This window comes from Apium graveolens, chromosome 5 (genome assembly GCF_009905375.1).
Source record: "Apium graveolens cultivar Ventura chromosome 5, ASM990537v1, whole genome shotgun sequence".
Lineage (NCBI taxonomy): Eukaryota > Viridiplantae > Streptophyta > Magnoliopsida > Apiales > Apiaceae > Apium > Apium graveolens.
In genome coordinates, this window is record NC_133651.1 from 170,798,410 (window position 1) to 170,814,284 (window position 15,875).

Genomic DNA, 15,875 nt, shown 5'->3' on the forward strand with positions numbered 1-15,875 from the left:
GAACTTCTCAGTCTTACGAGTAAGCCGCGTTAAAGGGGCTACTATCTTTACAACTTGAACGAACCTCCGGTAGTGACCGGCCAATCCTACCTCTGGTAGTCGACCAAACCATGGTCATCAATTCATCAGTGGTCCTTTATCCAATCTTGTCAGGATCCTCCACGAGATCCTCCTCAGCAACAATCCCATCTAGGACAACATCCTCAACCGCTACATTCTCAATATCAACATCATCCGGTCCTGCATTAGGACACTCTATCGGATCCACAATCCGATCTCCAATTAGTAATAAAACATCATCGCGCTGTTGCTCCTCAACCTCAGGGTTCGGAGTCCCGCTACTCTATACGATAACGAACTACGCTTCTATCGCTACATTTATAAGGGTTCCCATAAGGGTTTTAACTGTCAGTACTACGTTAGGTAGTCCGACTATGAACTTGGCAAGAGTTCTTATTATCTTAGTGAACTTATTATCTTAACGTCCCATCATCTCTGAGGTTTATAACGCTTAGCTCTGATACCATTTCTGTAACACCCCCAGATCCGTGGTCAGGGATCCGGGTCGTCACGGTCTTTCTTTCCACAATATCACTTCACTTAATTAATAATAATAACCTTATGCTGTGACCCCACACTAACACACACCACAACCCGTTATAGTCTCAGAGATGAAATTTAAATAAGTACAAGTCTTTGAATCCACAATTTAAAAGTTATTACAACCCAAAATGATTACTTGATAAATTTACAGTTAATTGCCATTATCTGCCACAAGTTATAATTATACATAATTGATTCTCAAAAGTAGATGGTCTGATCTACAATAGATCTACCTCTGCAGCTATAGCAGCTACAACATCAACGGGAAGACGCGGGACGCTTCCCACGCGCTTGCGCTGGGTCTGCTGGAGTCTGGCCATCTTTCCTAACTGTTGTTGTGTGATGAAGAAATAAAGCAAGGGTGAGCAGCAAGCCCACCAAAATAATATGTATAATGATTTACATTATATGAGCCTACTCATAATACTCATGAAAGTCTTGGTCAAAAGAAATGAACCAAGTTTGATATCTTAATGCGATGAAGTCGCAAAATATTCAGTATATATACATATATACTTTTCAAAATATTGGAAGTCCTCTTCCATGCATAATATACACAAAGTCCCAGTGTATAATCTGTATAAAAAATATCGTTGCAAGGTGATCTCATACATCTAACCTTGTCTCAACGTTTTTCTGAAAATCTTTGTCATTCATAAGACAATTATTAACTAGATATAAGTTTAAAAGATGAGGTTACCAAATACCCCAATATACTTATATCTTTCCCAATACTACTTGAACTACCACCGTTCAAGTTATAATCAGTTTCAAAAGTTCATCACATAGATGAGACTACAAGACAAGATTTGAATAGATTCAATCTTTGAAATATTATTGAATGAAAAAGTTATGAGATACTTTATTTAGTTCCGATATATATATATCCACATATATATATCTCTAAAACATTTCCTGGAACCTCTGTTATGTAAAGTATGAACAGAGTTGCAATATCCAATGAATTTGGAAGGAAAAGAAAACCTTTGGCATAAACCAGATATCTTGCTGATCAGGCAAAGATACCCATAAGTAACCTTTTCTACTAGTAGATGGACGAATTCCCCACTGGTCATCACCCTGGTCATAATTAGGACCTTATGCTGGACTGCCACTCAGCCACCTATGCATTTGATGGACTCCCACTGAGCCACTTACACTATCATGGACGCCCACTGCGCCCATGTTGCTTATGTCGACTCAATAGATGGACTTACTTCCCGAACGTTGGGTAAGTAATCAATTCATTTACCAAATCTGCAACCTCGTTACGAATATAAAACACACCACAGAGCCGGATTCCCCAGGTTTTGAGCGAGTATCTAAATCCCCTTTAAAAAGGAAGATCTTAAATATAAAAATGAGTTTTGGGATCCGCTCTGACTTTAAAAATCATTTTGAAGACTCGAAAACACTTTAAAGAGTGTTTGGAGTAAAGCTGATTTAATGAAGTAAATCAGTCCCCGGAATATTTAGAAAATGACTGAATATTATTATTTAAATACTATTCCCATAAAGAATAATCTTTATAAAAATAATTGAAGTAGAAGTATTAAAACTTATACTTGAAACGAGTATTAAATAACCAAAGATATACTTATATAAAAGTATTATCTTTATTTGAATAATCGAAAATAAGTTTGATTATTAACACCTTATTCTTTAATAAAATAAAGAATATATTTCAGCAAATAATCGGAGTCATAGATCCTCAAATGAATATTCAAATAATATTCATTAAATAATATAAACTGAGTCATAAGCCTTCGAATGAATATTCAAATAATATTCAATAAATAATATAAAAGAGTCATAAGCCCTCGAATGAATATTCAAATAATATTCAATAATAAAATAAAGTTAAAGTTATCGAATAAACCTTATTCGATTAATAGTTTTAAAAACTATATCCATATATATATATATAAATAAATATATATATATAATATACTCGGGAACATCGACTCCCGGTTTAGAAATATGTTCACCTTTTATCCCCTATACTAAGGGTATACGCAACTACTTGCTTATTTCTAGCATAGGTATTATGCAACTATAAGCATTGAAATCAACAGATAGATAACCAGATTACGAAACAGACATGCATATATACCATATTAGCATGCTCCAATATATCGCAAAATTTGCTAATAACAATCATGCAATATCACAAGATAATGCATATACATATATTTACATCACAGCAACAGTATAACGGGTAGAAAACTTGCCTGAGCGACTGGGGGTTACGAATGGCTCGGGACGAGTCTGGTAACCTATAAGCAACAAGTAAGTTGGAATTAAACCAAAGTCACTTGTAAATCTATACTTTAACTAACTTAGACTCTAACGCTCGTTTTGCGCTCACTGATTCGCTTAAGTCACTCGGGTACCCTCGGCTCCGCCATTTTTAATAATTTAACCTCTACGAGTTTTAAAGCGATTCCTTCGCGAATGACTTACCAACTGCCTAACACACTTACCATAAATGTTTCACACATTAATTAACCCTTTTTGGTCTTTAACCTATGTTTCAAAGTAAGGCGAGGGAAAAAGTTTCGTTCGCGAAACGCCGTTACTTGAAACGGTCGTTTCTCCTAAACCGTGCATCGGAATCGAACGAACTACATATCAAAACGAAGCTCGTAACATGAGCTATCTAAACATGGCAGTGGTCATAATCTAGCAGGGGGTTCTCGGGTCCTAATGCTATGCACAAAAACAGTCCAAAGAAAATCGGACGTTACGACGGCTATGTTTACGCGATTTCCAAATTTTTAAACCATCCACCATCAACCCAAACCATCCTCAAATCCAACACACAACAAACATCCATCCTTATCACATCATAACAATCCCAACCAATTCAATTTTAATCATTCATACATATACTTAAACCTAACTTTAATCATACTTAAGTTCCTTAAAATCAAAACCACAAAATTACCATTCCATTACACTACCATACCAAATCTCAAACTCTAAATCATAACAACAACTACAATAGCATCCCACTCATCAAAATCACCTTATAATATATATGAACCTAGGGTTTGGAAATGGTATACCTTCCTTGAAGTGGTGGGTGGAGCTAGGAAGCCTTAAGAAGCTTTGAGAAGCCTTAGGAAAGCTTGGATCTTCAAGAAAAACAAGAAAAAGTTCAAGTTAAAAACTTGAAAACACTATTCATTGTCTTCTTCTTTGATTAAATGAAGAAGTTAGAGAAAGAATTAATGGCTTAAACTCATGATATAGCCATAACTAAGCATAAAGATGATTAGGGAATTTTCTTAACAATTTAGGATGCTTGGATCTTGATTTTTGAAAAATCTAGCCTTGAAAATGTGTAAAAGCCGAGAGCAAAGTGAAGAACAAATGCCTTGGTTGTTTTTGATTTTTGATGAAATGATTTTGCTAGCTTGGTTGACTTGATTTGTATTTGATTTAGCAAATTACTACCTTGCCCTTGAATTTGTGTGGTTCTTATTCAACCACACCTCCTTCCTTCCCATGTCATGCTTACCTCATCCTCATGATGTCATCCTTCCTTCCTTGTCTTCTTTCTATTGGTTGGATGACATCATTCCCATTAATCCCTTTGATTAACTTCCTAATCGTTTGCCTAATGACCGCTGATCTGTTATACGGTTCGCTTAACTTTCGTTCTCGTTTATCGTTTGAAGGATCATACCCGGGATCTTATTACTTAGGTTCCCTTAACCTTTCTCAATACATTATATTCCTTTTTTTATGATCCTCTATATAATCCTTAAATTTAAATCCTTTTTATCCTGTTACCTTATACTCAATTCTCTCCGTATCTTGTGGATTTCCGGGAAAAACCAAAGTGTTCGGAATTGGATTCTGACGATATTTACATACACTTATATACTTCATAGAGTACTAATAAAATCCCAGAATATCCATAACAGAACCCCTACATAGTGTGGCGTGAAAAGTTTTCTCATTCAGCAAAAACACTATTCATAAGGGTTTCAAAAATTTCCAAAAATTGGGGTTATTACAGAAGCTGCTGTAGAGACAATCTTCCTGAGTTGCTTCCCTTTTTTGCACTCTTGAAGATGCATCACCAATAATTAATTCAAATGGGTGATCTCTAGTCCATTTTCTCTGTTGTGGTAGATTAGCTCTAGATGAAGAGGCCTCATAATTGTCTTGATGAGTGACTTAATTTTGATTGGAAGATACTCCCCCCTGAGTTTGTGGATCTTTGACTTGAAGTTGGGGTTCTTTCTAATTGTGATCTGTATTGGCTTTCAACTCCTATTGATAGCTCAATGGATGTTGATCTTTGCCTCTCGACGCATGATGCAGATTGTCTCTCAACGAATGATGCATTTGGTCTTTCGACGGATGTTGAATTATGTGCTTCATTTGTTGTAGATTTTTTTGCATTATCTTTAGATATTGTTTCTTGATCACTTTCATCATCGCAATCATCATAAATCATCTCAACATTGTCAATTTTGAGGCTTTCATAGAAATGTCCATCTTGCAATCCTTTAATCTTCTTATCATCAAACACAACATGTACAGTTTCCATAACAATGTTAGTTTTGAGATTGTAGACTCTGTATGCTTTTCCAACTGCATACCCAACAAAAATTCCTTCATCTGCTTTGGCATCAAACTTTCCATCCTGCTTAGTTTGATTTCTTAAGATATAGCATTTATAGACAAAGACATGAAGAAAGTTTAATATTGGTTTCCTGTTCTTGAACAATTGATAGGGTGTCATGCATTTTGCTTGATTAACCCAAAGAAATATTCTGAGTGTAGCTTGTAGTATTTACAGCTTCTGCCAAAAAATATGCTGGTAACTTTGATTCTTCTAGTATTGTTCTTGCAGCTTCAGTAAGATATCCATTTTGTTGTGGGGTTCTTGCTGCTGAAAACTCATGCATGATCCCATTCTCTTCACAAAATAATCTCATCACATAATTCTTGAAATCAGTTCCATTGTCACTCCTGATTCTTCTAACTTTGAGAACATGATGATTGTTGACTTTCCTTATGTGATTGATGATGATTTCACTAGCTTCATCTTTTGATTTGAGAAAATATGTCCAATAGAACTTTGAGAAATCATCCACAATTACTAGGAAGTATCTTTTCTTAGTGATGGATAACACATTGACTGGTCCAAATAAATACATGTGTAGTAATTGTAAAGGTTCTTCAATTGTTGAATCAAGCTTCTTTTTGAATGATGCCTCGATCTTCTTTCCTTTTTGACAAACATCACACAATCCATCCTTTGAGAATTCCACTTGAGGAATGCCTCTTATAACGACCCGTCTATTTTTGAATTATTTAAATATGTAATTGTGGAAGTGTTAAATAAATAAAGTATATGTATATTTTTGTCAGCTCGATGTTGTTTTATTATTATTGTGTGATTTAGGGTGTACAAGGTGGTTCGTGTAGTTAATTATTGAGTATATTGAATTGTTTGCACTTTTAAAAATGAATTCATTGCAAATTTATTTGCATAAATATTTGGAATATCTTTAAAATTGTTTTTGTGATTTTACAATTACAATATTTATTTTTGGGATTTTATAAAATTTAGAAATCAATATTTCATTAATTATTTAGCCCTGTATGATTTTCTAATTACTTTTATTTGTAAAATCCATATTTAATTCTAAAATTCTTCAAAAATTATGAAACTCATATTTATTGAAGTTTGAAATATTCCGAGAATTTTAAAATTATTTTGAAAATTTTTGGGATTAATTTTACCCGCGCGTTATTTCGTTTTATTGATAAAAGCGGATATAAGTGGCGTTTCAAAAATTTTGTTAAAATTAGGAAAATTATGTTTTTATTTACTTCGGGATATTTATAATATCATAAGATTATTTTCGTGATTTTCTGAAATTGTTTTAAGTGCAACTCGTTTCCTTAATTGTGGATTGCGAGTACGAGTTACGTTTTCAAAATGCTTTAAAATTATGAAAATTTTATTTTATTAGTTTCGGGATTTTTAGAAAATTTTAAAACTATTTCTGTGATTTCCTGAATCTGTTTTAAGTACGACTCGGTTCGCTAAAATTGAACTTCCGATTAAAAATCGGGCTGCCAAAAGGTTATATTTATCTATTAGGCTACGTGTTCAATTTATATGCAATATGGGCCACGTGTTGTTCGCTTATGGGTTTAACCGAAAGGGGGGAATAAACTAAAATACAGATAAAAACACATAAGCACGCACACGGGGGAGGGGTTATATCCTCTCGCCGGATTATTTCCTCCTCGTGTCTGTGATTCTGGTAAGGCAGCCATGCGAGTTCCGATTTCATTTTTTTTTCCAACCTTGTTTCTCCAGTATGGTGTATGTGTATACAGTATATGTGTATGTATATATGCCGTCGTTCTTCGTTATTTTCCGGCAGCCTGTTGCCGCCGGTTCACCGGAGAGGTGACGGTGGGAGGATTATGCCTGAATATGTGCATATGTGCTCTATGTGAGTGTGTTTAGTCTGTGTATGTGTGTGTTCAATTCGTGAGTGGGTAGTATGGTGTCCTGTGTTTGTTTGTACCGATTTGTTCGGGCCGTTTCTGTGTTCTTGTGGTCGTTGCTGCAATATTGAGCGCGTGGTGACACGCGTCTGTTCTGGGATTCTTTCATTTATTTAATTATTTAATTTTTTTGCAGGAAGATTATTTGAGTGAATTTTGTGAAAATAATAAATTTATGCGGGAAAAATATTTTAGATTAATCGATGAAATTAGCGAAGGAGGTCTGATGTATCGGGAACCCGCGAATTTTATCGCCGTCGGCGATGAGCTTCGGCGAGTCGACGGTGGGCGATGATGAATTTATTCTGAGTCCTAATATTTTAAAATAAATAAATTAGTTCGTGAGGTTATCTTTGAAACGAGAATTTGATTTTACATTAAAGTTGAGTACTTAATTTAGTTGACGAATTATGATTGGATTGATTGTGGGGTTGAACTGATAATTGGGATTGTGGTTGTTGTGAATTGGATTGTCGTTATTGAATTAACGTCGATGGATGTTTCGACGGGTAGTCCGATAAACAAAGGGGACGCTGTCCGATTTCCAGAAAATTGAACTACGGAAATACGGGAGCGTATCCGAGGATTATAGGGACGTCGAGCGAGTATAGGTAAATATATATACGTATGTTTTATACAGAACCTGATTGTATGTTGTGTTGTATGTTTTGTCCAAAACACAGTAACCCAAATTGCGTAAAATGACGAGTATACATATATTCTAAAAATGAACACTGAATCGATTTCGAGAATGTGAACCCTAATTGTTATATGTGTTATTCTAATATGAATAATTATGAGTCGGGTTTGAATATCGTTGGGTAAGAATTAGTATCGAGGATATGTCAAGCATATCTAAACATCTAACGTAGGGCATTTCGACCCTGTAGGTTATAATCGGGAACCTGAAAGTGGACGATGGACTAAAGATAACCTAGTGGTCAGTCGACGAGCTCAGTAGAGTTTCTACAGAAAGACTTGAGTTTCGAAGTCAAACCCAATGGGATCTAGTGGTTGGACGTTAAAGCCTGAGCAACAGAGTCGACTCAGTGTTGATCATTAATAGTTGTAACACCTAGTAAGGCAAGTATTTCTGAACTTTTCTTCAAGATATATTACCAATGTTTTCGAACTGTTTCATAACATGTTGCTATTATTAAACATAACTCCTGTTTTATAATGCATATGCTTCAAACTATTTACCCTTAAACCCTGACTCTTTCTTGATCTTGAGCCGTAAGCCTTATTCTTTGCAAACCGTCCTTTGTTGATCCTCAGACACCAAACCATACAAATATAAACACCAAACACTGAAAGAGAATGATTTGAAAACACATAAACTTTTATACTCCAATCATTCTTTATAACATCAAAGAACCATATCCTGAAAAATCATTACTGGTCTAATACCTGACCCTTGTACAAACTGAAAACCGTTTCTTATACATACCCTGATATACCCTTGAGATATCCATGAGTTTCCTTACGTTTTTGTTCAAGTGTTTAACCATCATTGATTATGATCTTGTTTTATCGAATTATATTGTTTATCATATTGAACTGCTTTAGGATTGGATAGTTTTTATACATGTGGACCAGATTCGTGGTCAGACCATACCAATGGTCAAGTTAGGCCAATGTGTGCCTTGGATCCAGTAATTAGAGCAGTGCTGTGTGCTTGCTCGGGGTTAGTACGTGACTGATCAGCAGCCTAACCTTGGTTTTTAAAACTTAAAATGAATATCCAATTCCAATGATTAGTTAAAAAGAAATGTGATTCCTTTGAATCATCTCATTTGATCATTGTTTAACCTCAGTTATCGTTATCATGACTTGCTGAGCTAGTTAGTTCACTCTTGCGAATCTTTTTATATATGTTACAGTTGAAAAGGATATGGATGATAGTGAAGTTCCTCAATCCAAAGTGCGGGCTAAGGTTCCAGTTGAGTTGGATCGAGCTAGCAGAAGCTTCATGCGGTAGAGAGATAGTCAAATTATAAGAATACTTTTATTATCAGTTGTAAGTTAAATTAAAGGGGAATTTGGTACGTTGTAATAAAAGTTAAGGTTGTGGCTTATTTTCATACTTTAACCTATTGCGATCCGTGGTTTTGAAGCAGGGTCATTATAAATAATATCTCTTATACAGGTTTATATATTGTGTATGTGTTGTGGACCCCAAACTTCTAACCCGGGTTTGGAGGGCGCCACAGGTTGGTATCAGAGCTACAGGTTATAAGTCACTGTTTCAGAGGATAGCTGTTATCGGGTTAAAAGAAGCCATTAGTGACTAAGCCACCCGTGAATAATTATGGGATGAATTAGATGAATCTTGAAAGAGTTAGAGAGAAAGGTATAAATCTGGAATTTTGGTGGAATTAAATGATAGTGCTATGATAAATGTGATATGTAAAGTAGTGATGTGATGTGATACGAGCAAACTTTGTTCTATGAAATAGACTTATTGACTATTGGATAGCCTGTTCTACTTAACTACTGCAACGATAATGTTGGGAGTATTACCAGTATGGGAGCCTTGATGTGAAGATACGAATAAGATAATGTGCGACAACAATTGAAGTTTCGTCGATTAAGGAAGGTAAGTGGACACGATGAAGGAAAAAAGGTAGATTGAAGTGAATGGACCTTTATATGATCATTCCATTAATTTGGTACCTTGTTATAGGTCGGAAGGACAACAACCAACTCATATAGTAAAGACAACTAGGTTTGTGATTTTCCAAACTTTTTAAACAAGTTTTCGAAAAAGATTTTTCTTTACAAATTTATAAAAGCCTTTTTGAATAAAATAAGTTTTAAACCTTTGTTGTCAAGTTACTACTTGAGTTTCTTGTTTATTAAAAACCTGGATTGCCTGGAAGGATACTAATTTCAGACTTAATATTGCTAATTTCGAGAACGAAGTAACCTATGATTATGAAGAAGTTGATTATTCCTAATAGTAAAGTGCAAGTATTGTTTGATAAAATTTACAACAGAATCAGCGTACGGAGTAACTATACATTCAATTACTAGGACTATCAGAGTTTGAAGAATTCATTGATTTAACAGAAGCCGGAGCGTGATCGCAGAAGATTGGAAAGATTTCCAGACCTCTCTAAAAGCAGAATATTATTAACAAAAGGATCGTTATATCGAATGGTACGTGGTTATTCTAAATTAAAAGAGGAATCTCGAAGTTACCTAGTAGGAACACCATTATGATCGAATTGTTAAGGTATTATACGTGTAAGTGCGATGTTAAAGACGCAAAACTTAGCAAGTAAGAATTCATTATAATGCTTGGTTTCCGAAGACATTTCAGCGGACTTTCTAAAGTTGTTATATGACACAATTGGGATATGATCAAACGAGCTCAAAAGATGAATACAAATGAAATGTGGATGGTGACCAATGGTATCGTTCTTGCCTTCAATATTACACCATATATTCCTATTCAATTCCTATAAATGTATAAACTTCTTTTCTTAAATAAACTCTTTGCTATGATATCGAAAAGGAAGATATTGCATTCCTTTCAAATTTAATTGTTTCCTCAAGTTTTGCTTTCTGATTGGGACAAACAGTGTTATGGTGAGACACTTTGTCGGAATGACGAAGAGTCGGGTGGGATGCCACCTAAACATGTGTTGTATGCCAAATGGTATAAAAACTGGCCATCTTAAGTACCAATGTGGTTGTCTCATTCATATTCAAATCCTTGTTTCTTCTTTCTTTTCAACTCTAAATTTTGTTGAATTGTGAATCCTTCCAGTTGCTTCGTTGTACTATCATTCTTTGTAATAGTTTTTCAAACAGAAATCATGAATTATGGACCAAGCGGGCAAAGTTCCATCTACTTCTCACGCATGGGAAGCAAACAAGGGCATATGGCGAGAATTGCAAATCACTAACCAAGTCAGGGATGCATTAAGGACCAAAGGAATCTACTCCAATACGGAATACATCTTCGAGAACGAGAATATGCGATTTTCCTGTGAAATATGTTATTCAGATTACGGGCGTGATAACATGGATGATTATGGTAAATACCTCATGCGTTAAAGTATTAAAAGATGTGATAGAAACTTAAGTGTTTATCTCTCAAGGTTTTGTTGATGAGATGAATTACTCTGTTGAATTGATAAGATTATGATTAAAGGACTAGCAAGTCAAGAACATGTAATTGTTATATAAGTGAATACCAATGATGGAATTGAGATTTCTGGCAATAAGTTGTGAATAATTGATATCATTTGAGACAAGAGGACTTGACATTATTCTAAGGATTGGATTGACTATGGAAGCATGATGCCCAGACAAACCGTCGTGATGAAAAGATAGCTCTGAAGACGTCGGATGAGAATATGATGAGGCATAAAGGAAAAATAAAGGTAAAGAATTGGTTAACGATGATTACGATGATCAAGATGTGAGTATTACGGTAATTATGAGATAAATAAAAGTTAGAGGCAAACAAAATTGAAGATTTTATAGAAATTAAAGAGTTTGACGATATGTTTCCAGATAAGTATTCCAGATAGAGAAATGAAGCTCGCGATTGACGTAGCACCTGAGACGAAGCCAGTGACCAAGGCCTTACATAAAATGACACCAGTTACAAGGAGGAAATTAGCAAAGCAGATGTAAGAGACGTTAGAAGAAGGAGCGATTAGACCTAGTGTACCTTATAAGGTGCACCGGTATTCATTATTAACAAGAAAAATGGAAGTATGAGATTATGCGTCGACTAGCAGAAGCTCAACAAGTTTATTATCAAGAACAAGTATCTGTTACCTCGACCCAATGATTTGTTTGATCAAACAAAAGAAGCAAAGTACTTTTATGAGACTAATTTAAGACTTGGTATTTCACCAATTGAAGATTAAACCTATGGATATATCAAAGATAATTTTCTGAACTAAGTATTGTTCTCGTATGGTCATTTGGATCAACCAATATACCAATAATATTTGAACTTGATGGACAGAATCTTTAAGGAACATCTGGATAAGCTGTAGTGTAACACTTAAAGTCAACGGAGAACCATGCAAATCATTTAAGAATAACTGGGAAGTTGGAGAAGAAAGAAGTTGTCTGAAATATAGTTCTTAGCATAAATAGTCAATGTGGAGAAGATCAAAAGAGATCCAGTAAAAATTAAAGTTACTATGAGGAAAGGAAAGCTAAAAGCACCAACAAAAGTAAGAGGTTTTACCCTGGACTGGTTATTATTGAAAATTGGTTCAAGATTTCTTAAAAGTTGCAACGCCTTTGATGAAGCTTACCAGGAATAGCAAGAAGTTTGGATAAAATGGGAAAGTGTGAAGAAAGTTTTGCGGAGATAAATTAAAGAATGATTACAGCACCTGCTCTATCACTTTGAAGGTATCAAGGAGATTTGGTAATTTATGGTAATGCTTCTTATAAGGGAGTAGGATGTGTGTGATGCAACACAATAAAGTATTGTATATGCACCTAGACAACCAAAACCTTATGAGCAGAAGTATCCTATTCGCAATTGGGACTAGCAGTTATAATATTCGCTTTGAAAGATTGAGAAATATGATATGTATGGAGAAATGTGTAAGATCTATACGAACCATAAGAGTTTGAAGTATTCATGAGGAAAAGCGAATGTAGTGGCAAGCGATAAGCAAAAAAAAGAGAGGAAAGAACGAACATAGAGACTGCACCAGAAGAATTAACTATAGAACTCTGAAAGTTGGAATTGGAAGCTAAAGTTCACAATCCAAAAGGAACAAAGATGGATACTATGACCCTTCAGTTGAAGTTATGAAGGGAAAGATAAGATGTCAAGAGAAGATAATGGGTTACGATGTTAGTGGTTGATAAAAGGAAATTTATGAGCTCAGGAGGACGATCACAATATTCCCAGGTTTTCTTCCAGCACTTGGATACTACAACTAGAAGAATTAAGAAATGAGATTCCACAGGGAATTCACAATATTAAGTATTTAAGTTATTTAAAAGATGCCAAGATATATGGAAATATAAAGAAAAAATAGTGATAACTAGGTATAAGAAGGAAATTTCAAGATAGATCCGGAAGTGTTGGACATGTCAAAGAGTTAAGACGAAGTATTGGAAGGCCTAGTGGATAAGGTAGACTCAGGAAGTGACTTTACAAGAGGTGAATCGTAAAGTGTTCCAGTGATGTTAAGGGAGAGAATGAATGAAATTATGAAAGTATGTACTAATTATCGGGAGTTTAGCAAAACAACAAATAAGAATAAGTGACCCCTACAAAGAATTAATTTCCTACGAGACCCAATTCAGGAAGTGTGTTATGTTTCAGGGATTAACTTAAGATCCGACCTGAGAACATATCAGAGATTATAATTAAAGTGAGTTAAGGGCATTGCAAGCTCGGATAATATTATGTGAAATAACAAGTGTATCAGATGATTATAAGGAATTAAGGATAATGGTGTATAAGGAGTACTTAGATAAGCAAAGCCGTATGATAACAGACGCCTGATGCCGACAGAAAGGATTGGATGTAACTAAGACCACCGAGGAGTTAATAAACAAATTAGAAAGAGTGGAATCTGAAGTTTAAATACTTAAAGGTGATAATACGTGAATCTACGAGATTACTTTTCAGCCTTAACAGATGGAAAAGAGTAAGAGATGTTTAAATGTTTGGAAACCAAGTTAAAAACGAGCACTGCCTATCATCCTTAAACGGAGAGTCAAAGTACGGAAGTGATTCAGGAAATGTAAGATATGTGGAGAGATTGAGTTTTAAGGAAACACGGGAATGATCATTTATCATCGATGTCAGCTTTGGAATGCCACTTTACCAAGCTTCATGTGAACGAAAGCGTAGGTCCCCATTTTTATTGAGATAAAGTGGGAGAAAGAAGGTTGTCAAATTCCAAGTTAATTCAGTCCATCAAGAACATAGTAATATTGATTAAAGCGGCTAGGAGTAGACAAAGAAAGAAGGCGGAATTGTATCGAGAGAGAGTATGAATATAAAAATAGGACCAGTAGTATTAGTAAAAGTTTCACCTTGAAAAAGGTTGGACAGGTCCGAATAGAGGGGACAAGCTAAGTCTTAAATTTAGTAAACCATTCGAGGTATTGATAAATATAGGTAAAATTGTTCATGAATTGATGTGACCGTCACAACAGTGTGTACACATAATTTGCTTGTCAACGTTAAAGCGATAAGTATCTGATTTGAATTAAGCGATTGGTTAGAAGCCAATGGGCTCCTGTCTAAGTTTATTCTGCATATAGTGATCGATCCAAATTTTTGATCGTTAAAGGCGAGTCCTTGGAAATGAGTGTATATCTATAATGAATACGTTTGAAATTCGCGAGTAGAAGAGTCTACTTAGAAATTAGAGTCAGATATGCTTGACAAATATCCTCACTTGTGTAATTAGACCAGATTCTGAGGACAAAATCTTTTTAAGGGGGGAAAGATATAACGATCCGTGTATTTTTGAATTATTTAAATATATAATTGTGGAAGTGTTAAATAAATAAAGTATGTGTATAGTTTTTGTCAGCTCGATGTTGTTTTATTATTATTGTGTGATTTAGGGTGTACAAGGTGGTTCGTGTAGTTAATTATTGAGTATATTGAATTGTTTGCACTTTTAAAAGTGAATTCATTGCAAATTTATTTGCATAAATATTTGGAATGTCTTTAAAATTGTTTTTGTGATTTTACAATTATAATATTTATTTTTGGGATTTTAATAAAATTTAGAAATCAATATTTCATTAATTATTTAACCCTGTATGATTTTCTGATTACTTTTATTTGTAAAATCAATATTTAATTCTAAAATTCTTCAAAAATTATGAAACTCATATTTATTGAAGTTTGAAATATTCCGAGAATTTTTAAAATTATTTTGGAAATTTTTGGAATTAATTTTACCCGCGCGTTGTTTCGTTTTATTGATAAAAGCGGGTATAAGTGGCATTTCAAAAATTTTGTTAAAATTATGAAAATTACGTTTTTATTTACTTCGGGATATTTATAATATCATAAGATTATTTTCGTGATTTTCTGAAATTATTTTAAGTGCAACTCGTTTCGTTAATTGTGGATTGCGAGTACGAGTTACGTTTTAAAAATGCTTTAAAAATTATGAAAATTTTATTTTATTAGTTTCGGGATTTTTAGAAACTTTTAAAACTGTTTCCGTGATTTCCTGAATCTGTTTTAAGTACGACTCGGTTGGCTAAAATTGAACTTCAGATTAAAAATCGGGCTGCCAAAAGGTTATATTTATCTTTTAGGCTACGAGTTCAATTCATATGCAATCTGGGCCACGTGTTGTTCGCTTTGGGTTTAATTGAAAGGGGGGAATAAACTAAAATACAGATAAAAACACATAAGCACGCACACGGGGGAGGGGTTATATCCTCTCGCCGGATTATTTCCTCCTCGTGTCTGTGATTCTGGTAAGGCAGCCATGCGAGTTCCGATTTCATTTTTTTTTCCAACCTTGTTTCTCCAGTATGGTGTATGTGTATACAGTATATATGCCGCCGTTCTTCGTTATTTTCCGGCCGCTTGTTGCCGTCAGTTCGCCGGAGAGGCGAGGGTGGGAGGATTATGCTCGAATATGTGCGTATGTGCTCTATGTGAGTGTGTTTAGTCTGTATATGTGTGTGTTCAATTCGCGAGTGGGTAGTATGGTGTCCTTTGTTCATTTGTTCCGATTTTTTCAGGCCGT